We start from the raw sequence: 24,504 nt of genomic DNA, 5'->3' as shown, positions 1-24,504 counted from the left end.
ATGAAAAAATGCAATGTGATAAAAGAAGAAAATGAGTGACTCATAATACATGCTGTAGATGATCAGAAATTCGAGTAAGGCAAATGGGGCAACCAAGCAAACCCTGAACAGAATTCAGGGATCTGAGTAGAAAGGAAGGAGGCAAAGATTAGAGATTTCAGACACACGCTATGTTAGTATTATCTCCAGCCTCCTGGGTGGGTTCATCTAAGCCACTTCCAGTTGTTCGAAGCAATGAAATTATATCTATACTAATCAAATGTTTCGTTCAAATAACTCAGGGTTTGAATTTATTAAAGAGTACTTCTCTCTGGGTTTTGTATATCTTGGTAAGCCTGTTGTTGCTTAAACATCATCACTTAAAATCATGCACCAAAATACCCCTTTCCTTTGTGAAGGCTGCCTGGTAGAATTTGCCACTTATACCAATCAGTTCCAACCACTAGTTAATCAAGTAGCAAGCGTGGGGGAAATAAAACTCAATCATGCATTTAGTAAATATTTGCTGAATCAAATTAGCAGTTTTAGGGGCGGCAGAACGTAACATGGAAATAGAACTCGGTTTCTAGCCAGACAATGGGAGTTTAAATTCTAACTATCCCACTTTCAAAATATGTCACCTTGTTTATTCATCTGTAAAATGGGAGCAGTAATGCCTCCAGAGCCAATCTCACAGAACTATCTTAGAGGTGAAATTAAATTCATATAAATCTATTTTTCTTAATTGTAAGAAGATGTGTCTGTCAGAATAACTTCTTTTGTTTCAGTAAAACCATATTAATCATGCTTTGCATTACTGATCATTACTTATTTTATATCTTTGCTGATATTTGTGACTAATGTGAAAGTGGGAATAAAACATGTAAGAAACAACACAATTATTTTTCAGAAAAGGGCTAGACTTACTTTCAACTCTCCTCAGGGCCTCATTTAAGACTGAGGGCAGGAAAGACCACAGAGGAAAGAGTTCCAAAGTACGATGTGTCCTGCAGCAATGCTCATAACTCATAAAGTGAAAATCCTCTCTAATAAAAAGATCTCCAGGAAGTCTTGTCTGGATAACATTGTAGTGGCTACTGCCACTTGGGTCAAGTGAAACTGGTTGTGCTATTCTGGTTATTATTGGCTGAGCCAAAGTCACTTGTTTTTGGACTAACTACAAACAAAAGCTAAATTTCTCTTAAATGAAGCTCAAGTAAGCTCAAAGAAGTTAGGGGATTGTTCAAAAAACAGTGGAACCGGGGCCAGCCAGGTGGTGCAGCAGGTAAGTTCGCACGTTCTGCTTCTTGGTGGCCTGGGGTTCGCCAGTTGGGATCCCAGGTGCTGACATGGCACTGCTTGGCAAGCCAAGCTGTGGTAGGTGTCCCACATATAAAGTAGAGGAAGATGGGCATGGATGTTAGCTCAGGGCCAGTCTTCCTCAGTAAAAAGAGGAGGATTGGCAGCAGTTAGCTCAGGGCTAATCTTCCTCAAAACAAAACAAAACAAAACAAAACAAAACAAAACAATGGAACCCCAGTACTTAGGACAGTGTTTCATACATAATAGGCTGTTGGATTAATACAAAAAAAGGTCCTGGTGAAAAATTCTGCTCCATGGGGTGATCCATACTGGAGAGTGACTGATCCATAAAGATCCTCGCTCTTGGAGGGTGTTAGTGTTAGACGACTCATGATAAACCACACAATATCATACTATTTCTTGGTTGGGACCCTAAATTACTATTATTATTACTTTATTTTTTTACTGAGTAGATAGTCTCATGATATGAACTATTCCTTTGTATCCATGCAGGAATCCCCTTACCAATGTAACTCAGGAGTATTCTGTCCTTGCAAAATTCAAGAGCCTGATTATTACAAAGAGAAAAGCAAATCTTCCCATGGGTACTCAGTATAAAAGATATCATTTTGTTCACCCTAAACCTAGGAAGCATTTCAATACCTTTCCTACTATTGCAGCAGAAAGCATTTTGTGGAAACCCATGTACAAGCAATTTGTGAAGGGCATTAGCAGACTGTTTGCACTGGAAGAGTTGGGCCCTGACTGAATTTTCCCTTTCATACACAGCATTAAATAATATCAGAAATGGCCAGAACAATAGAAATGACGTCAATGAAGTCTCTCATGGAAACCAAAAGTGTCTGTAGTTTAAACACTGAGTTTTGCAATACAACGCTCTGTGATGACGACAACAAAGAAGGAGGAAGAGGAGGTGCATACAAATTAATGTGACAGTTAATACAAGAGCCGCAATGCAATTATTTCTGGATATCACTGGTAATTTGAAAGTGGCTATATACTCCCAAGTCATGTGTTTGACCAACAGTATATAATTTGCATTCAGTAGTGTGCTCAATCATTTTCAACTAAAGCTTTGTCATTTTAATGTTGACATTTAAGTTCCAATTTGAAGCTGGTATAAGACAAGACCAAATGTATGGAACCAACACCTCAACTCTAGTTACCTAGTGTATGCAAATATTCCGTACCCAGGGATCAGTCCTCTTTAAGAGTGGCATCCAAAAGGGGTCTCCTCTTGTTTGAGATGGCAATGTTTTCCACAGACACAAGACCACGAGACATTCACATGCTTCCCCCCACTTCCTTCTGCTATCAAAATCTACTTATGCTCCAAGGCCCCACTCACATCTCACTTCCTCCATGAGGCTTTCATCAGCTATTCTGGAACATGTAACCATTCCATGTGCTGAATTCCCATAGACTTTATTGTCTACAGTATTTTTTGTTGTTATTTTATGAGAACTTATATTCCTATGAGCATGTTTTAACATTTTTTGTCTTCTCAAAGGAAGAGGATGATTTATTTCTGTTTTTTGGTGGGGGGAAGATATCCTTCATTTAATATTTAACAGAAGCAAGACCTGGATAAGTAGTCACTGCAAGGATGTAAAGAGATGTAAATGACTATTCAACTGCACTATGTTTAGGACAATGGTTTCTCTGAGTGAATACAAGTGGGAGAAAGGTGATAGACGAATAGTCAAGGAGTCAAGAAGTTTGCCTCTGAAATCACATCAAGGGTCTGGTGCAAAAGAAGAACCTTTAAAACTACTGGCTCAGCAGCTGGAATTGAAGGAGTCTTCTAGGCAGCAAAAGGAGATCATTCTATGTCATTACACCAAGATCAAGAGTTTGGTGAAGTGAGGTAGGATAACTTTCTCTCTAAACCACCAAACCAGAGTTGAAATGGCAGAGATGAATAAATACTTACTTATGCATCACTTAGCAGTAGCTGCTGCATATTGGAGAACTTTCCATAGATATATGAAGAGCTAATGTGACAGCCTATTCCACATGAGCCATGTTAACTGCACAGGGAGTTAATGGTCATATCTGGAAATATCAACTTGCAATATTAGCCTAGATGAAAGCAATTGTCAGACCATGGTTCTAGGGGAGCACCTGTTGAGTTATTCCTGTTGGAGTAAAGCTACTGAAACTGAAGTTGAGGTGTTGAATTCTGCTAGAAAATCTCATATAAGGAATTATCACCCTAAGGTAATTAAATTTGTGTTTCTTTCTTCTTATATTGAATTGCTAGATTTTAGACTAAAGGATGTTTGTCATGCTGAAGAATTTAACCCAGATCCATGTAATTTGCTGTTTTGGTAAAGATACACATTAGAAATAAACCCCAAATCCAAGAGAGCTCATAAGCACTTCAGAATGCTGTCTTACATTTTATTTATATTCTTCTAAATTGTTAGATACCCTATGTACCAAGATATTCAACTACAAAAAAGAAAAAAAAAAAAGAAAGAAGAACTGACTTTTTACTGAAGGGATATATTTTTTTTCCCAGCCATGTTCCTATCAGAAAATAAGTTACCGGCAAAAAATAACAACTAATTATGTGGTCTCTGTTATAAATTTCCTACCATTATTTTGGATGAATATCCCTTGTTATCTTCAAAAGGTTGTACAGCATTTGAAATTCAAAAGGAAGGTGTTACCTGCTATCTTGCATAAATCTCTAACAATTGCAAATGGAATATATTATCGTCAGATCCGATTGCTTATATCCAATCTTGCCTCATCCCAGCATTTGTATAGGTAAATGCATGGTAACTTGCCTCTTATTTTCTCAGAATTCAAAACTGTGCATATAAATGAGAGTATCCATGTTGCACCATTCCTTTTAGATTGTCTTTTTCCATTACTGCTCCCGTACAAGTCTATTACACTGAATGGTGAGAAGGGCTGAAAAACTTTATTAACTTTAACTGAAATATAACAGCACATTCTTTCTAAACGCAAGGGAGGGAAAACAAATATCAACCTTCTTCCCACTATTCAACATAAGGATTACAAATACACACAATACTTGTTTGAATGCTCCTAGATTCTGTAAGGTCATCGACTATTGTGAGATTTTATACTGAAATCTCCTTGTTCACAGTTTTCTAGAGTGCAAATCCATTGGGACTGTAATTTGCATACTATTAACAATATAGATTAAAAGATTAGAATTACCTAACTCAATCTAATGAACATTCATTGAGTACCTACTCTTTCCTCATCATTACACTAGGTTCTGGGGAGACAGGCAGTCAGGCAGAGACCTATCCCTGTCAAGCTCACAGTTGAGTTGGAGAGAGAATGAATAAGCTTAAAGATTAATATCCCTTAGGTTACAACAAGTATAATCAGAAGGGGAGCTGGACAGTTTCAGTGTTAAGTCTGATTCATGATCGGAATCACCTGGGGATATTTAAAAGACTAAAGATCGCTGGCCCCATTCCAGACTTATCAACCCAGAATATCTTGGAGTATTACCCTAGGATCTATACTTTTAAAATAGTCCCTGGATGATAATGATGATCAGTCAGTTTGGGAACCACCAGGCCAGATGACCTTTAATGTCCTCTGAAAGCTTAGAAGTCTAGGATTCTATAATTGAATTTGGCAAGTTAAAAGTGGAGAAACAATTTGGGGGCAGAAAAGTGCATACGTATTCAGGTTTATCATGAATGAAACATGAAGCGTTCTTCCCAACCTGTTTCCAACCAAGTCAATGAAAATCTGTGTTTCATAATATGCCTGTCACCCACAAGAGGGCTCCCTGGGAAAAAAACCAAAAAAAACCCTCTACCAAAATAGTATAAAGCTTGATCTGTTTAGAACCACCTCAGTGATGGACTTGTTCAATGCAAAACACACTTGCAATCCGTTCAGGACAGTTTTTGAACCCTGTCTAAAGGGGCTTATCCTGAAGTACCAAGAAGACCAATTATTCAGTCTTTAACTTTTTAAGCAGAAAGCCAGATTATTGTTAGAATATATAGTAAACTGTAATATATGGTAAACAATAAAGACCTCATCTTCATAGTCATCTTCATTTTCTGATTTTTCCTTATAAAATTAGTTTATATACAGCTCATCTAGTTTCTTTATATTTTTAGACTAGGGTACACTAAGGCTTAACCAGTGTGTAGACAGGACCCATAGAGGGTGTTGAATTACAAACACTGCCCTAAATGAACTCGCTGAGGCATCAGTAAGGCTGTTGAGGACAGAGAAGATATTTTTTTAAGTATCCAAGTCTGGCCCCTGTCCTTGATTCCATGGGACATCTGTCCAGGGTTTTTTTCTGTTCAAAGTGAAAAGAGGCAGGTCATTTCAGGGGCTGGCTAGGCTGCCTCGGAGATCCTTCATGGACAGATCATTTTAAATTCAGTCTCACAACAGTTTCCCCCACTCTTCTTTCACTTGGCTGCTCTCCAATCACATTTTATTCAGGAAAAGTCCCTGGATCTGTGTTAGCCTCAGGACAACATTTAAATTCATGTCACTGGAGGCATTCAATATCTGAAATCAGGGGTTTCCTCAGAGCTGCCTCAACGACGCACGTTCAGGTTCCCACTCTGACCCCGCGTATCTGAGAGGTAGCTCCTTACGCTCTCTGGGCAGCAGTTAAATGCCGTTTTCTGGGTGGACATATCTCCACATCTGAGTGCTATCTGGCAGCAGACCCTTGTAGGTACCTTCCCTATCCAATCCTTCCTCTCAGATCTGGTTGTACCTGTTGGACTTCTGCATCACATTTTGATTGGTGGCACTGAGCTTTCTCTTTCTTGGATTGAATGACATCCATACAGGTTGATAATTTGGGATTGGAATAATCTGAGTGGAGAAGAGATAATTCATTGACCATACCTGCCTGTTCCCCAAACCATGTGGTTGCCTGGAGCAAGAGTGGCACTGACGTATTCACTGTAGCTAATTCTGATATGATTTGCAGGAGCAAAGAAGATAATCCCCTGGCTTCTGAGAGCTCACATATCAGCCAACAGATTAAATATGAGAATTGTATTACCTGAATGAGGAAAGAAGGTAAGTGAACTGTACAAACTCATTTAGAAGTATATGGATTCTGTGTTGCAATATATATTGATTGGCTATTGTGGGACTTAAAACCTTCATCTGTTTTGCTAACATAACATCATGCAAAGCTGTTGGGCATATAATTTACTGCCTATACATAACACAGTACAGTGTAATGGCACTACCTACCTCAATCTTATAATCATTCATTGAGCACCTGTTCTGGGTCAGATTCCATGCAGGGCTTAGCTGGGGATTTACAGGTGAGTAGAAACCCCTCGGGCACTCTAACTGCCCTCAAGGAGCTCAGAGTAAACTGGGGAAGAGATGGTGTCTTCAGGGAGATCAACATGGACAAAGCATAATCAATGCACTAACTGCATTCAGAAGGGCCGTATGGCCAGAGGAAAGTGAGGTTTCTTCAAGCCTCAGGGCTGAGATGTCTGTGATGGGGCATGGGGTAAAAGGGAAGTCAAGTGGGGGAGGAACTGTATGGGCAGAGGCGGAATGTATGACTGAGGTCATTTTAAAGGATACTAAGCAGCAACCATGTGAGATGTGCCAACCACAACTGCCACCACGTGTCACACTCCCTGTAGTATACTTTCCACAAGCAAATGCAGGTTGCCTACTCTCCAGTCATCATCTCTTAGGAAAGCACACTACTGCTTCTGTCTTTAGAATGAACCACAAACTATGCATGGTAGGCAGAATTTTAAGGTGATCTCCGTGACCTTTGCCCCGGGTGTTACTCCTGTGATTGTGTTCCTTGTTATGTGGCAAAAGGGAGATTATCCAGGTGACCTAATCTACTCACAAGTGCAATTTAAAAGCAGAGAGTTTTCTCAGACTGCAGGGAAAAGGAAAAGTCAGAGAGAGTCCAAGGGTGGGAGAGAGTCAATGGGCCTTACTGATTTGAAGACAGAGGAGCCCACATGACAAGGCAGGCAGGTGGTCTTAAGGAGTTGAGAGAGACCACAGTTAACAGCCAACAAAGGAATGGGGACCTCAGTCCTACAACCCTACAGAACTGAATTCTGCCAACAGCCAGAATGAGCCTAGAAGTGGATTCTTCCCAGAGCCTCCAGGTTAGAGCCCAGACTGGCAGATACCTTGATTTTGGCCTTTTGTTTCCCCCAGGCAGAGAGCTCAGTCAAGCCTGCTTGGACTTCTGACCTACACAGAAAGGAGATGATGAATGAGTATTGCTTAAAGTCGCTGAGTTTGGGTAAGCTGTTATGTGGGCCTGTCTGCACTATGACTAGATTTCCTTTTACATGGTTTTACTTGTAAGTTGCTTTGCATGTATTCTAAAATTACAATGACATCTAAGGAAGAGTAATGCTGTCTTGTGTATAGACAGATGATATACCTGCCTCTCCATCAGTAAAGGACTTTTGCTGTTTGGGGAGAGGTCGATGCCACTGCATGGATCCACCTACCTTCCTTTGTCCTGCCTCTGTGGAGACCATCAGCCTCCAAAAGGGAGGTAGCTGTCGAAACTCCAGGAAAAGACCATGTCCCAAATGTCCTGACCTTAGATTCAGTTCTGCACCTTAAATTTACTCTTGGAAATCGCTCAGTGAAATGTACTTTTAAAATCCTTCGTTTTCATATTTTGATATTTCCACATGACTCTAGTACATTTGTGCCTCCCCCTCTGAAAGAGTTGGTAATCTGCATAGTTTGTTTTTATTCAACTTATTTTTTTCTGTAGAACTTGAAGTGGTTTTGGGAACCCGTGAGGACAGTTCCATAAGTTTAATGCTTCAGTAATAGACATTCCAGATGGCCTAGGCATTTAGGACAGGAAATGAGGATCCTTGTCACAAGAATTTTTGGAAGTTCTGCCGTTTTCTCAGGATATGGCTGGGATGTGGGCCAGACCCCCGAAGGCTCAGACTTCTGCTAATACTTCTTTTTCCTTGCTGGGCTGCCAAAACTAGAGGAAACACTTTTTATTTTTCCCATCAGAATGAAGTTACACCATCAGCCTGAAACTTTCTGTAGTCTGAGGAGTCTGGTGCAGGGCAGCTGTCCTTTCTCTGGAGCTGGTCGTTATGTCTTCAAAATCCTCCCTCTTCTGAGATCTTGCAAAGCGTAACTCCTTCTCCCTTGTGATCCTACTTCTTCCAGAAGAATGAACAAGCACCACTTTGAACTTCTGCCCTGGTACTTTCGGTGCATTTGAATCCATTCCATGCAGAGAAAATGGCCTTTGGCATCACTAAGTTTCCCCTACTCATCAGCTAACTGGTATGGTATGAGTCCTCCTGCAAGGTAGTCTAGCGTGCACTTGACCTAGCCAGGGCAGGATTGTCAGACAGACATTTAGGCTTCCTTATTAAACCCTAGGTATACCATCACAACTCCCCAACCCCCCGAGAGGGGTTCTTCTGAACAATTCTGGCCCATTGGGTCTACCCTGTCCATTTGTGAAAGTTGCTTTTTGAATTGTTAGAAGCTGTGGATTTCAAATGCCTTGTTTCATTCTTTCATGGAGTACAAAGAGTGCACGGGCTATTTGACAGAGCAACCTTTGCAAACAATTGGCTTTGCCTCGCAAACAGCACCTCAAACAGGGGACAGAGAGGAGGTCAGGAGGGAAAGGAAGAGGACTCAGTGCTCTGAGACTGCATGGGTGGAGGATGGAAGCCCAATATAGAAGTGCCCTGCTGCTAAGCTCGGACATGTGACTGCCACGCATCGTTTTCTCCTTTTGCTAAGAAGGTGGCAGGTGTTTGCTTTCCTATTTTACAGGCTGTGAAACTGAGGTTCAGAGAGATTGGTCTTGCTTCTGAGCCCTAGGAATGTCCCCCATTAGGTTAGATTATAAATGACTGGGAAAAGAAGTCATCTATCTTTTGCAGTCTCAATTTCTCCCAACAGGTTTCCCAACCTTGGATTGATAAGTTATGAATGATTACTTTTAATCAGGACTCACTCCCATTTTTTCCCCATCTACCAAGAAGCCTTTGGGGTCATTATGCAATTTAAAAATAGCACAACTTGAGTGTTTAGGCACCTATTGGTATCAGTGGAGTTAATTAAACATAATTTAACATCCCCAACAGCTGGATTGAAAGGTGGATTCATTTTTGGTTAAGCTATTTGCTGTAAGAATACTTCTAGAATACTATTTGTATGTTTTTGTCTTTGGATATTTTCTTGTTTCTTTTTTTGTTGCAGGGAAGGATTCGCCCTGAGCTAACATCTGTGGCCAATCTTCCTCTATTTTTTTCTCCCTAAAGCCCCAGTGCATGGTCTCATATTCTAGTTGTAAGTCCTTCTAGTTCTTCTATGTGAGCTGCCACCACAGCATGGCTACTGACAGATGGCTGGTGTGGTTCCATGACCAGAAATGAACCCGGGCCTCCAACTCAGTGAAAGCGTCAAACTTTAACCTCTAGGCCATCAGCTCTGGCTCAATCTTTTGATACCTTCTTAGCCTTTTTACTCTTAAGTCAAATTGTAGCCCTTCTTGTTTTCTTATAAATCTTCAAGAACTTCTGCTACCTAAGTGAATAATTGTATGGAATAGATGTAGAGTTCTAATATTAGTGATTAACTGGGAAGGAAGTAATAAACAGACAAAAGGTGTCATTATTTTGTACCATCAACCTGGTTTCTTTCAGGAAATGTGCAAAGATAGAGCTGAGATAGAACCATGGTTTTGATTGTGGAAAATTTATTTAGCTTATCTGAGCCTCAGTCTTCTCGTCTGCAAATTGGGACTGATACCATTGGCTGTAGGGAATGGTTTTGAGGATTAAGTGAGGTAACGCATATGTAGAACCTTCCAAAGCTCTTGCCACGGACTTGTCATTCATTAACTATCAGCTCGTAGCACCTTAGTTCCCACTGATGACCAATTGACAAATCAACAACCTTTGCTGAGCATCACTAGTGAGATAGGTGCTTGGAGAAAAGAGAAAATATGAACCTCAGCTTTGAAGAATCTTCAGGATGTTTAGAGACCAGATAAAGAACAACACAGAAAAATAAAAATTCCTGGGTCCATTTCTGCCCCACTCTGCTCAGTTTCCCGGTGATTTAACTCCACCTCTCATTTCCAATGGCTATATTTTCCTGTGCACGCGGTAGTCCCATGGGTGTGAAGAGAGGGCTGACCTGTGGACAACTCACTTTTCCCAGTGAGGCCTGCATTTACCACGCTTCCAAGAATCCCTCTGTGGGGAGCTCCGCATGTCACGGACACCTGGCAAGAAACCATGGTTCATTCCATTAAGGTGTTCACTATAGTATTTCTTTCAGCATTTGATGTTTTCTTTCCTTTTTTATTAATTACAGAAAAGAAAAAAAACGATTCTGGGGCTGTTCTAAGAGAAAATATTTTTTACAACAATATTTAATCATTTGATTTCTCAACTAATGTTGAGATTGCTAGGGTTTTCTTCAGGAACTTCCTCCAAAAGCAGACAGCTCCTCCCAAAGAGACTCTATGTCTCTAGGTTTTCGGTGGCTTTCCATGGTTTGGCTGGTTCTATACAGATCAATTGTACAGAATCCAGGGCAACCACATATAAGCAGATTTGAAGCACTTAAACAAAGTACCAGTAAGTCAGTGATACGGGAAGATTCTTTCTTCTTTTCTTGCTCATCCTTTTCATTTTTCTTTTTCTTTTTTTTTTTTTTGAGGAAGATTAGCTCTGAGCTAACATCTGCCACCAATTCTCCTCTTTTTGATGAGGAAGATTGGCCCTGAGCTAACATCTATGTCCACCTTCCTCTATTTTATATGTGGGATGCTGCCACAGCATGGCTTGATAAGCTGTGCATAGGTCCATGCCTGAGATTGGAACTGGCAAACCCCAGGCCACAGAAGCACAGCATGTGAACTTAGCCACTGCACCACTGAGCCACTCCCTTCTTTTTTTCTTCTTTTATTTATTATTTTTTGCAAGGCTGCTACTTTAGCCATGAGAATGTTCACTAGTGCCATACCCATAGGAAAAAAAGCATTAAGACAGCAAAACAGTGGAGAAGATACTTTAAGGCAACAGTCAATTCAAATGTCTTTTTTTGCCTCCTAAAAACAAGCAGATTTATAATACACACAACCCCCCAACCACTCCCATGAAAGCTATTTGTAGATATTCAGTTGTGAGTTTCAGACTAGAAACAGGGCAAAAATGCAGTCTGTTTTCATGCATCTTTAGCTAATGATGATAGAAAGATAAAAATAGAATAGAAATAATACCTACAATTTTTACATTTTTACTTTGTGCTAGGAATTGTTCTGAGTGATTTATACATATTAACTTCTACAATTCTCACTACTCTATGAATATCCATTTTCTAAGTGAGGAGACTGAGGCTAAGTAACCTGCCTAAGATTACGTAGTGGAGACCTGCAGAGCTGGTCAGCTAGATGTCCCTGGGCAAGATAAATGCAGTTTAAAAATAATTTTTGTGGGGCCGGCCACGAGGCTGAGTGGTTAAAATTCCCTGTGTTCCACTTCGGCAGCCCAGATTCACAGGTTCTGATCCTGGGCGTGGACCTACTCTACTCATCAGCCATGCTGTGGAAGCATCCCACATACAAAGTAGAGGAGGATTGGCACAGCTCAGGGCTAATCTTCCTCAAGCAAAAAAAAAAAAAAAAAAAGAGGAAGATTGGCAACGGATGTTAGCTCAAGGCAAATCCTCCTCACAAAAAAATAATAATAAAAATTCTTTGGTCACATGCAAACATGGAAAATGAGCATCACTCTATGCTAGTATATCAACTGAGAAGCAAAGATGCCCACAAGGACATGAGCTGTCTACCACAGACCTGGGTAGAGAGATCATATGTGATGCAGAGTTAACTCGACACGTAAAGCATAACCAGGTCCCAAAAGAAGATTGGATGTGGTCAGAAAAACTCTCCTGACATTATTGGGACACTAAATCTAGATAAGTTTCTCATACCTGTGACAGGTATTGCACTTGACTTCCTATTTCACACCATGAACTCCTCAAGAGAATGAGCCGTGAATGTTCTTCATGGGTTCTCCATCAGTAAATTATGAGCTCCTCTAGGTCAAAGGCTATGCATTAGTCATCTCTTGCCATCTGTTTCCTTACAATCCACGGCTAGCAATGGGCTCGAGTGGCACACATGAAGTGGTCAGCAAACGATAGGAAATTTTGAGTGCCTGTCACAGAATATACAAGGTTCAAGAATATAGAAGGTACTTTGAAAACATTTGATTTTCTGGTAAATCAAGGAGCAAGAGAGGTACATTGGGGAAATAACTGTGGCTCTCCTTCACTAGGCTCTTCTGCTGCCTACCCTGATTCCCACTCTGGATTCCGGTGTGCTTTGTGGCTGTAAGAATGGGCACAGTATATAAATATTTAAAGAAAACATAGAGGAAAATAAGTTGTAAGGTGATTAATGGAGTTAATTATCTAATTATATCATAATGGAGCATTATGTCAAAAGTATTTCATTAAAAAAAGAACAATTACCTATAATTAAATTTTAAATTTGATTGAAGAATGTTGAATTCATTACTGCGTTAGGGAGCTCCCCAGATCATTCCTTTCTCCTATTAATTCTATTTCTTTGAGGGTGAGGCTTCATTTAGTTTCTAAACATTTTTTTATTTTAATAAAAAATTGTATTTTAAAAATATTCAACCAAAGCATCAGCTACAGAAAAGAATTTACAATGTTAGAGGATAAAAGATTTGTTAATTACTATAAGACGCAGTGTTGAGGCTAAAGCTGGATGCGTCACTAAGGACAGCTCTATTTGTCATTATCTCCCTCTAAAATGAGGAAATATGGGAAGAAATGCCAAATATCACCCACTTGAGAGAGGAGAGATACTCCAGTAACCACTGAGACAATTGAAGGGCATGAGAAAGTATAGTTCCTATTCTTCAGTGGATACTCCTTTGTGTTCATTCTCCGAATCTAAGTCAGGTGCACTATGTAGTTGACCCCTCTGGATCCTTTACTAGTTTTCAGGTTTCCCTGGAAACTGCTTAACTATAGCCTATTAAGAGTTGGTAAATAAGAAGCAATCATTTCATCTGCAGTTGTAGTGTGGGTACCCATCACCACCAAGGGGGAAAGAACAGGAATCAGAAGAGCTTACTCCCAACTCTCCCCTACATAGCTTGGCCAACGTACAACTTTTCTTATTCTCTCTGAGACTTCCCAACAATGAGGCAAGTGTACCTTTCTCTTTACTTCCCAGTGTTGCTCTGGCTGTCAAATGAATGCTGTATATGACGCTCTATCTTAGAACCCATAAGCTATTGTCCATGAATAAGTTATCAGAAAAACAAGCCTGAAATGATAGTTGCCTTGTCCTGGATACCAGGATACCAGCTAGCTTGACATGGAGCCTTTGCAAGTGCTTAAGGCATGAGGCACATACTGTGTTTTTCATAATTCCAATTGCCATCAAGAATTGTCAATGACTTAGAGAGAATATTGATTTTTCTGGTGGTGTGTGCATTCAGGCTTTCTGCAGCCATTAGTGGTCCTCATAGAATTGATAGCTTTTTGAACCATGTCAATGAGATTATTGATTCTTGGAAGAGCCCTAATCTAGGAAAACTTTTTTAATGTTTGCTATTGGCTTTTATTAACATATAATGTAGCAACAGGATTGAAAAATTCAAGTATTGTGTGATTGCCTGGAAATCTCAAAGTAAAAATCAATGTAGCTAATCTATTTAATAAGTCATGAAACACACACACACACACACACAACACAAGTGAGGGGAAGTCAGTTAAGATTCATTAGTAAGAAGGTGATCTCGTGTGAATGTGCTTTGCTGTGCCAGCTTGCTTTCCAGCCAATTCCCTGCCCCTATGTGCCAGCCATCTTAGCCAGAATCTAACATGCCAGCCTCTTGTGGCTCCTTTAGGGCTTCCTCATCCCCATTTCTGGCAACTTCTTTCCCTGCCTTGTTATGGAAGTTTCTAGTCCTTCCATCTCCTCATTCTATAGCTTCTTCCTCTAACAACCCAGCTGATTGGAAAACACTATCGGTCAGCTCTTTACAATTCTGTATGAATTTTCCATGCTACCATCAGGCAAGAAACAGGAACTGCAATATCTTCATGAACACAGCTTAGTAATGGCTTAAAATGTCTGGGGCACCAGGCATTGAAAAGTCTCATACAATAATTTAAAAAACCAAGATAACTAACATTTAAATGTCCAAACTGATAGTTAATCAGACACAAAGTGTTACAGGGCACAGCTTACTTACCTCAAAATTAACAACCAAAGAATGACCCACAAGTATCTCACTGCCTCCAGCACATGCTTTTAATTAACAGAAACTTGTTCACCTCTCTTTCTTCAGCTCCAGAGAGAGTGAACACAGTGTATCCTTAAATAGTCATATCTTTAAAAAAAAATGTTGATATAGGCAAGAGAAATTAAAATGTAGCACGGACAATAATCTAGTCACAGTGAGGAAAATCTCCCAAGTAATAATTTTGGAATTCCTACTAAGTTATCAAAAGAAGAAGAAAAATCCAATTCCATTTCTCTTTACAAATCCATTTATCTCTAGTTCTATGGAAAACAATGAAATGTACTATTAAGGCGGATAAATCTGGGTGCCCCTTGGTGATAATAGAGCCACGAGGGGAAATGAAACAGGGCAAGAAAATGGGATCACTTTTATAACCAAATTTCAAAATGGGTGGCTAAAGGATAACTAGGGTTATAATGTGCTGATTTTCAGAAAAGCCTATTGAGGCAATCTTCAAAGTCTTGGGGAGTTAATCTGAGCTTTGGGCATCTCATTAATAAGAAGATAACAAGGTATCCACCAAGCAATGTATGTCTCCATCATGCAGTGTCTTTGGAAGCTTTGCCTAATACATACACACGTGCATAGCATATATATATTTGGCAAAATTAATGATCTGGACATGAGATGATTAAAGATTACAGTCTGCAGGGTATAAAGAGGGGTTGGCCAGCTCTGCCCAGTGAGTGCTAAGGCAAATACAATGCTGTCCATGTAGGAGACAATCTTTCCTTGATATTGATCATATATATGACCTTTATCCTCACAGTCTATACTATTCTAAGTTCAAAGAGGTAGAAGAGGCCTGGGTTATACAGGTAGGTTTGAAAGCTAGGTATTGTGCATAGACACATTTTAATCCTCCTCTACCAGGCATCCTACCCCGCCACCCTCACTGCAGAACACAGAATGCTGTGAAGCCATATGTGTCCTACGCTTGCTGCCATCTTTGTATTTATCAGTTACAGAGTGGCTAACGGTAAAGTCCACAGTCCTGATGGTTAGAGAGGAGGCTTGGTTAGGTGTGTGTGGCACAGCCCACACTAGACATACACTAGAAAGGGCGACTGCTTGCTGGGATGATACGAGACCATTGTGAATAACAAGCTCCCTGAAAAGCACTCCACCACTGTACCCAGATCTTTCTTTCTCCTCTGCTGAAATGCCTGAAATTTGGTCATTAAAATACCTCTCCTTTGAGTGGCGCATAGTGCAATGAGAGGAACATGAAGGCATATTCCTGACAAGCTGCCAATAGTTACTCCATGAGAAAATTCTCTCATTATGGAGGCAGCAAAGCCAGGGAGAGTTCAGCCAGAGCTGTGACCTACAGGGTTCTTCATCTGCCATAAAACCATTAACTAGAATTAGTTTCGTAATAAAAATTATGATAAACATAGTGTGAAGTGATTTTTGCAATGTTCCTTGCCTCTCCTTTATCACATTTAATCCTCACAACACCTTTATAAAATAGATACGGTTTTACTCATTTTGTAGATAAAGCAACCAAAACTCAGAGTACAAAGTCCTGGCTTTAAGTCACCCAATTTACTGATGGCAGAGCCAGATGTGGAACTCAGATATCTTAATCTAATTTTATTTTCAGTAATCCTAGAAATGTGGATCAGGAGACCTACATTCTAGTCCTGGATCTGATTCCAGATCACTACCTGGTTTTGGACCAGCCACTTATCCATTCTTTGATTCTTCCCATACTTAGTAAGAATAAGATGAGACAGATAAGCACTAAGTTTTGGGGGTTTTTCCCCTGCATTTCTCTTTGGGAGCATCTATCCTACCAAGAAACTAAAATCTAACCACTCTCATTCTGATTTCTCCTAGGGCAATGGACAATCTCTAACAGAAATGAGACACTTAAATTAAGGAGATGAAGTTCCTGTGGGAGGATGTCAGTCACTACCAGCTGGCCAAGGATAGATTTTAAACAAACTTTGGAAATTTGGAAATAATATGAGCAATTTACTTTGGGTAGGCAATTAACAATGTAAACATTTCATTTACTTATTAACTATTATTTACAAGAAACTGAGCTAGACATTTAGAATCAGATCTTAATGTAAGATGCACACAGTGAGTGGAACTAGCCAATTAAAATTAATGTAATACAATTTGTGGTACAGGTATATATAAATGAGATTTCTATGTAGGGATTTGCCAGAAATTTTACAAAAGACTTAATGTTTGAATTAGATATGAAATTATCAGGAGTGATTTCCAATTAGATATAGGTGTGGAACTTGGGACATCTAAGCAGAGGAAATAGCATATGCAAATGCATAGAAAATATGTCTGACTGTAGCTTAGAAGACAGATTTAGAAAACCTCAAAAGATGATGATAGAAAAGTCTGCTAGGACTTGGTTGTAAGATACTGTTTTTTCTGTGCGAGAGGGTTTGGGATTTGTCCAACAGGCAATAGAGAACTAGCAGAGTTTAAAAGAACACAGCATGCTGATTAAAAAAGCAAAACAAAATTCCATAGAATTCATTCTTTTATCAATATCAGTGAAGTTTCTGAAGTCTAGGTCATGTTATCTTCTCAAAACAGAGAGAAAATTTGAGACAATGGACACCGCCAATTGTCCCAACCAGCCAGGTTTGGATAATCACAGAATACAAGAATTCACATATATGATCTGGAGCCCAGTTGCTGAGTTGCTTTCCACAGGTATTTTGTCAATAAGAAAACATTGCAAATATGACCAATGAGTGGAGAAAAGAATCACTAACACACTTAAGGGAGAGAATACGTGGAAATAAACCCTATAGAAATCCAGAACATGAAGGCCTTTAAGTGACTTCAGGGAGGAGGGATGACCAAGGACCGATTTTTACTGACCAACTGTCAATTTGTAATACTCCTTAAAAAACAGGCAAAACCAAAGCTATAACACAGAGTAGAAATGATTTGATGATGTAATGCTTTTGCATCTGAGCTTTTAAAGCTCTTAGAAATCTTTTTAAGAAGATTGAAGACTTCAAACAAAAGCCAGGCAGCCTCCGGAATGGCCAATTCTAAGTGGAAGACTAGAGTCCAGTCATTCTCCAGGGAAAGGAACCTGATTCCTCGGTGAGCCAGGCGCTGCTCTGCTTGGTCACTCTCAGAACAGAAGTCCAGGAGCAGCTCCAAGGCTTTCCTCAGGATCTGGCCTTCAGGCCTCTCCCGAATGAGTCCACCTCTCCCTCTGGATCCCCAGAAAGATGATTAAATGAGTCATAATTTAAGAAAGAAAAGGCTGGCAACTGGGACCTCAGCTTGAGGTCACGACTGTGTATAAAGAATGTGAGGAAAAGAATCCATCATTCCATTGATTTCTTACATCTTTCCCGTGGACTAGCAATTTAATGAAAAATAGCCAATTGTCCTGAAGGTGTTGCTCTTGGAAGGTGCCTGCATACCAGGAAAGCCATGAATGCCGCAGGGACCTCAAGCAGACAAGACCCTGAAGGCAGGAGGTGCAAGAGAGCTGAGAATCATGCAGACTTCAGCGTTACCACGTGCTCCCCATCCCAGGCGAGAGAAAAATTAAAAAAAAAAAATTTCTTGACCTGGAGCTCCCTCTCTAGCTCTCCCTAGTGTCTTGCCAATCCTTCCCACACTAATTTCTTGAAAAGTCTTTCTGCTCTCTGTCCATTCACTGCTCAGTGCACTTTACCGGAAGCTTACCAATGACCTCCACATTGCTAAAGCCAGTGAAGTTTTAAAATTTCTTATCTGACTGGACCTTTTTGTCTTACTTGGTATTATTCTTTCCTCCTTTTTATGATAATAATAATAGAATAATAGCTAATATTACTGAGTATTAAGTATTTGCCACACATTGTGCTAAACATACATTAAAACTCCACTTTTTTTCCTGAAATGTAAATTTGGCATCTTCCTTGGTGAACAAACTAAGTTACATGCTATATGGTGGCAAGTGAGTGAAGAGTCCTCTTGGTGTGCTGCGTACATAGGGACCACGGATCCTGCAGACCCTGCTGGAGAATACATCACTGATCCCAAACACCATTTGCTGGTGGTACCAAGGCTCTGATCTTATCGCCCTCTCTGGCTGGGTGGTTTTGGGAAGGGACTAGAGCCCCCAGAGAAAGGCCTCAGAGAAGCAGAGACTAACTCATCAGCAATAATAGATGCTGGCATGCTGTATGAAACACCTACAACCTGAGATTTATTTCAGTGACTGCCTGTCTTCCTTTTTCATTCTGTTTCTCTCCACGATAACTTTTGCTCTGAACTTTGTGCGACCGCACAGAGAACAGGTCAGCTAAGAACAGACTACCAGTTTATACATGACTTCAGTTCTATTCTAGGAAGCAAAGGCCATACGGATAGTCTAGAGTAAGTGAAGAAGGCCCAAAGAAAGCAGAAATCGAGTAGGTATGTTGATGTTGAAGGGCCACTGCTAGAAGGTAGCGATTGATGCAGCATAAATGCCAAACGACTGTGTTCTTTGGTCTGGCCCAGACACGCAGCCAGAGCCCTAAACCTCGGAGGCCATGCTGCAACCACACACAGTTACCCACACGCTCCGAGGCCTCTCTGTGCCATTAAAGGTGGTTTCTTTGTAGTTTTCCTTAGCATGGATAATAACTTGCTAGTGTGTTTGTTATATTTTTTCCAAGCTGCCGCATGTTTTCTCTCTCTTGACCTTTAATGGCATTTACTGGAAATACCTTCATGTCCAACTGAAGTAAAATTTCATCAGATTTATTTCTATTTAAGGACATTACTTATTCAGAATGATAATATATTCCTTCTCTATATTCATGCATTAATGTAACCACATTATTTTTCTTCCTCATTTCTTTTAATAGCAGGGAAATAGTGAATTCAGGGAAAATTACTCTGCATAAAATGCCATGAGTCTTTTCCCTGGGCCTGGAGATATGAATTTTGCAAGATTCCCCTCTGAGGAGTCAACAGCCGGAGCTCAGTAAACAGGTGGGTTCAATTGAGAGAAATTGAAGAAAATTTCCAAGACCACTCAGCTGAGAAAAGGTAGAATCAGGGGCTGGCCCCGTGGCCCAGTGGTTAAGTTCGCGCGCTCAGCTGCAAGCGGCCCAGTGTTTCGTGGTTCGAATCCTGGGCGCGGACAGGGCACTGCTCATCAAACCACGCTGAGGCAGCATCCCACATGCCACAACTAGAAGGACCCACAACGAAGAACACACAACTATATACGGGGTCTTTGGGGAGAAAAAGGAAAAAAAAAATAAAATCTTAAAAAAAAAAACCAGGGTAGAATCCGTGTTTACACTCGTGTCTATCTTATTCTGAAGCTCTTGTTCTTTCTTTCACACAATACTGCCTCTGTCTTCACATCTCCATAGCGGGTGTCTGAGTTTAAGAGCTCATAGTGAACAGAACCTGTTGAACACAGCTACTGCCTTTGTGACCACAATGTGATTATTAAATGAATTAGTTAAAGCATGAATGACATTGCTCATGACCATTGAGTGATTATCATACCTTTGAGCTTTGTGAAAAGATTGCAGTCGTATTCTCAAATTTGAATGAAAAATTTGTCAACCACTTAGAAATAATAGCCCTGGGGTTATCTTTTTGCACTAAGTCTTAAACTTGCTGCATTTTGGAATTACCTAGGGGGTTGCAAACAACGTGCTCAGGCCACAACCTGTACCAATTATTTGAGAATCTCTAGGAATGGGACCCAAGCATCAGTAATTTTTAAAGCACCCCAGCAGACTGCAGTGTGGAACCAAATCTGAGATGCAGTGACAGAGCAGTTTGTCTTTCAGTGCAACACGACGTGGCGTGCCCTTGGTAAGGGCCACAAGCTGATATAGGGTGGAGATCTATTCAGAGACGTTAGAGACCTGGAAACTAAAGAATTTGGACAAAGTTGATGTTTCTCAAAATATAATCTGTGGCATATTTAGTCACAATTCGTGACTCAATAAACATATTAGTAAGAAATAAATAGGAGAAAAACAAGGCCCATTGTCAAATCTATTTAGAAAATGCTGGGTTAACCACACAGATTTTTTTTTTGTTATTGCTATTTTTGTTGTTTTAACCTCAGGCCTTTTCAGAGCCTTTAAAGTCCTAGCATGTGTTACAAATACCAAAAAGAAGACCTTGTCTGGGGCTGTCCTGGTGGTGCAGCAGTTAAGTTTGCACGTCCTGCTTCCATGACCCAGGGTTCACCGGCTCAGATCCTGGGTGTGGACCTATGCACCACTTGTCAAGCCATGCTGAGGCAGGCATCCCACATATAAAGTAGAGGAAGATGGGCACGGATGTTAGCTTAAGGCCAGTCTTCCTCAGCAAAAAGTGGAGGATTGGTGGCAGACATTAGCTCAGGGATAATCTTCATAAAAAAAAAAAAAGATCTTGTTTACAGTGCTTTCTAAATTTATTTTAGTATATGTATTTTTGTTGTTGTTGTTTACATTTGGTAAAACTAGTGTTTCGTGGAGCACTTTCTGGGAACAACAACAAAAGGTAGATAAAACCAACCACAGCTTATTGAGATCTAGGCAGTATGTTTCTTTAAATACATTATGCTTAATATAATAACATTATATTAAATATATTATGTTGTTTGATTTGGTCCACACAGCAATACTATGATTAACTATTAGCCTATGCATTTTATGGATGAGGAAATGGATGCTCTAGTGGTTAAATAACTTGCTCAAGTTCACACAATAATTAACAAAGCTGGAATTCAAATCGGGTCTTACGATTGTTGGTCCGATAACATTTCTTCACATTAACAGCTTCTGTAGATGTCCTCAGGAAAGTCCCTTGCCACTGCAGGTTCAGCCTAACCGGCAATTGCTATGCTCTGGCAATCCTGACCATTGACCAAGACTGAGCACTCTTTTAGGCAGTTCAACATGGAGATTAAATTTTCCTATTAAAAACTCTCTAGATTCTGCTTATCTGACTAAATACACTTTGTGTGCATTGCAGAATAATAGCCCACGATCGCCTTCAGCCCCTTTTTCCCTCCCCTAAGAAACCTACTACCCTCATCCGTGCCTCACGTTGCTTACATCCCTTTTCCTGCCTCCCAGAGCTCTGAAGTTCTTAGGTAGTGTCTTCAAACAAGCAAACTCTGGTGACACAGACTCATTTTTTTTTCCCTTTAATGATTGAATGACTGTGCCGGGTACTGCAGGAATATGCATGAAAATAATTATATTTTCTGCCTCACTGAGTGAATGTTGGATAGAAAGATGACTCTGCCTATGGTGTAAAACATCACAGAGATCAGATCAGTTCGCCTGCATTTGCACATGGCTGATAATCAGCTCTCCCCATAAACAGGCAGACAGATGAAGCCAGTTATCTGAAAAGGTGTCAGCATCCTGTTAGCATCTGCATCCGTCTTGACTTTATACTCTCACAGCAAACCCAGCAGCAGGCTGAGCAACTGAGATGCTCTCCTGATCAGGAGGAGGCAATGACACTGCCTAGAAATAGTCAATACAAAAACACTTCAAATTTCTGGAATCGCAAGAGAATCAGCTATTACCATGAGCAGGCTTGTCAGATTACCGAAATTTATGGTTTTAAGTGCCCAAACATTAAGCACATCACCATTTCAGATTGAAATCTTTCAATATGCACAAAAAGCTTTTTTGATGCAACACATATATTGAGCACCAACTATGTGCCAGGTACTGTGACAATTACGGGGGACAAAAATAAGGATAGGAAGGTAGATGTTATGTGAAACCTCAAGGGTAATTCCTCTGGATAAAGCACAGATTTCAATGACGGGCCTCGTCATTACGTCCATTCTGACTGTTCATAAAAGATCCATATTTCTTCTCTGACTCTCAGCCATGGTCTAGGAGGTGAGGCTGTTGGACAAGTGACCCTGAGAAAAAGAGATGTTTTTGTAAATACACTGCCATTCAATCCACAAACAGTCCCCAGGTGCCAATCATGTGCATAGAGCACACTTTAGTCGCTGGCCATACTATGTTAAATAAAACAAAATGCCTTCCCTTTTAGCAGAAGAGACAGAAGCTAATCAAATCATGGATAGAGGCTTAGACAGAGGGCAGTGGGAACATCAGAACTACATCTATATTCAAATAGTCATATGTTTATGCAATTTCCAGGTATTCTGCAGGGGCAGAATGGTACATTGCAACTGGAATCAAATTAAGAGGGGTCCATAGGACCCTCTGATATGCTCCCACTTAAATTAGTGCAGCTTCTTCTATCACAGAAAGAACTGCCATCATTTCTATTCACTTGCATGCTCACCAGCCTCCTTAATACAGCCTCAGGGATTAAATGTTTCCCGATAGACAATGCAGGTGTCACTTCTGAGAAACGTGCACACTCTGTTAACACTAAAGGTGGCAGCCAATTCTGGAACTATAATTGGAGCTTTTCTTCTCCATTCCAGTTGCATGATTTCTCTTTCTCTTCAGTGACTTTCCTAACTTTATAAATGAATACAAAGGCTCAGCCTCATGCTGCAGCAACGATGTTTGCTTAATCCCCTCAGCCATCTGGAAAGGAGGGGTAATACACTCTATCTGCTCATCAGTAGTGTGTGCATGTGTGTCTGTGGCTGTGTCTGTGTGCTTGGGTGTGTGCGTGAGGGCATAATGCAGATCATACACCCAATGAAGCCCACCTGAAAGCACATTTGTGCTTATTTAAAATTTAAACAATGCAGAGCAAAGCCACGGCTTTTGAGTCTGAAATCACCATCAGAGCTGGTTACCTCCATTGCCCATTTGCACATGAATGTGGTCATTGGTTATTAATTTTGATCCTAGGTGTGCAATGACATACACTTAAGAAAGTGTACTATATGCAGTTCTAGAATTTGCTTTAGCCAAATTCAAATTCTATGTGGTGTTAACTCATTTGTTTTTCATTAAGTTCTTTATTAACAGCCAAATCCCTTGATTATTGCACTTCTCTGAACTTTCTTGTTAATCTTACTTACAAGTCACATAATGCCTGAATACATTTCTCTGAAATGCTGTTGAGATAAAAGAGCTGACAGTGACAGTAATTAACTTCTAAATAAATATTAAAATGAGAGGGCATTGTAAATACCCCCAGTGCAACGGATACATGCCTAAGTCCCTAGCACGTTAGCCAGCCAGGCTATCATCATTTGAGCTGAGGGCAGCCCTGCCACTGATTTTGGAAGATATTCCTTTACACTATTTAGCCTACTCAGCTTCTTCTTTTCATTCTCAGTTTTAGCTAAAATACATATTTTATAGTTTCCTTTTTACACATTCGGCCTCTTAGCCGTACGTTATCCTGTCCAATCCTCTACAGCTTACTTGCATATATAAATTCTCCCTAGTTAGGGACCAAATTCAACCGTTTCCTCGTCCCAATTCCCACCCTTTTGCAATGGATCCTTGCACACAGTTGGCTGGAACCCCAATTGGTACACCACATGTCTGTGTTGATTTGAGGTACATTTGCTCATAAGATATTCATCTCAAATCTATCAAAGAAAACCTGTGAAAGTGCCATGTGATTGGCTGTCTGTGCCATAGGAAAGCAGAAATCACACCAGCAGGAGTGTGATGTCTGGCATCCAACTGACAGGGTTGAAATACTAGCTCTGACCTTGATTAGAAGTGTAACTTTGGACAAGTTACTTAGCATCTCTAAGTCTTAATTTCCTCACATGTGAAATGTGGAAAAACCAGTACTTTTCTGATGAAGACATTGCAATTATGAAATGGCATAATCTAAGTAAAGTGCTTCACCCAGGGCTTTGCAAGAGCTCACTTGTCGGCAGCTATTACAACCTTTTTTAGGCGTTCAGATGAGAGATCTCTGGTGGCGACACTTTAGAAAGCTTCCTGCAAGAGGTAAA

The 24,504-nt window shown here is 40.3% G+C and overlaps 1 long non-coding RNA gene across 1 annotated transcript; it reads left to right on the top strand.

Annotated features, from left to right (window-relative positions):
• Nucleotides 1–1,501: 1,501 nt before the first annotated feature.
• LOC123286484 (uncharacterized) lies at nucleotides 1,502–19,853 on the top strand. Its single transcript, XR_011504153.1, has 3 exons — nucleotides 1,502–6,357; nucleotides 7,489–7,576; nucleotides 16,482–19,853. It is a non-coding gene; the product is annotated as an uncharacterized lncRNA (long non-coding RNA).
• Nucleotides 19,854–24,504: the final 4,651 nt, after the last annotated feature.

The sequence above is a fragment of the Equus asinus genome, chromosome 6, assembly GCF_041296235.1.
Source record: "Equus asinus isolate D_3611 breed Donkey chromosome 6, EquAss-T2T_v2, whole genome shotgun sequence".
Classification (NCBI taxonomy): Eukaryota; Metazoa; Chordata; class Mammalia; order Perissodactyla; family Equidae; genus Equus; species Equus asinus.
The sequence above is the reverse complement of the archived record's forward strand: the minus strand, read 5'-3'. Positions and strand labels throughout refer to the sequence as shown.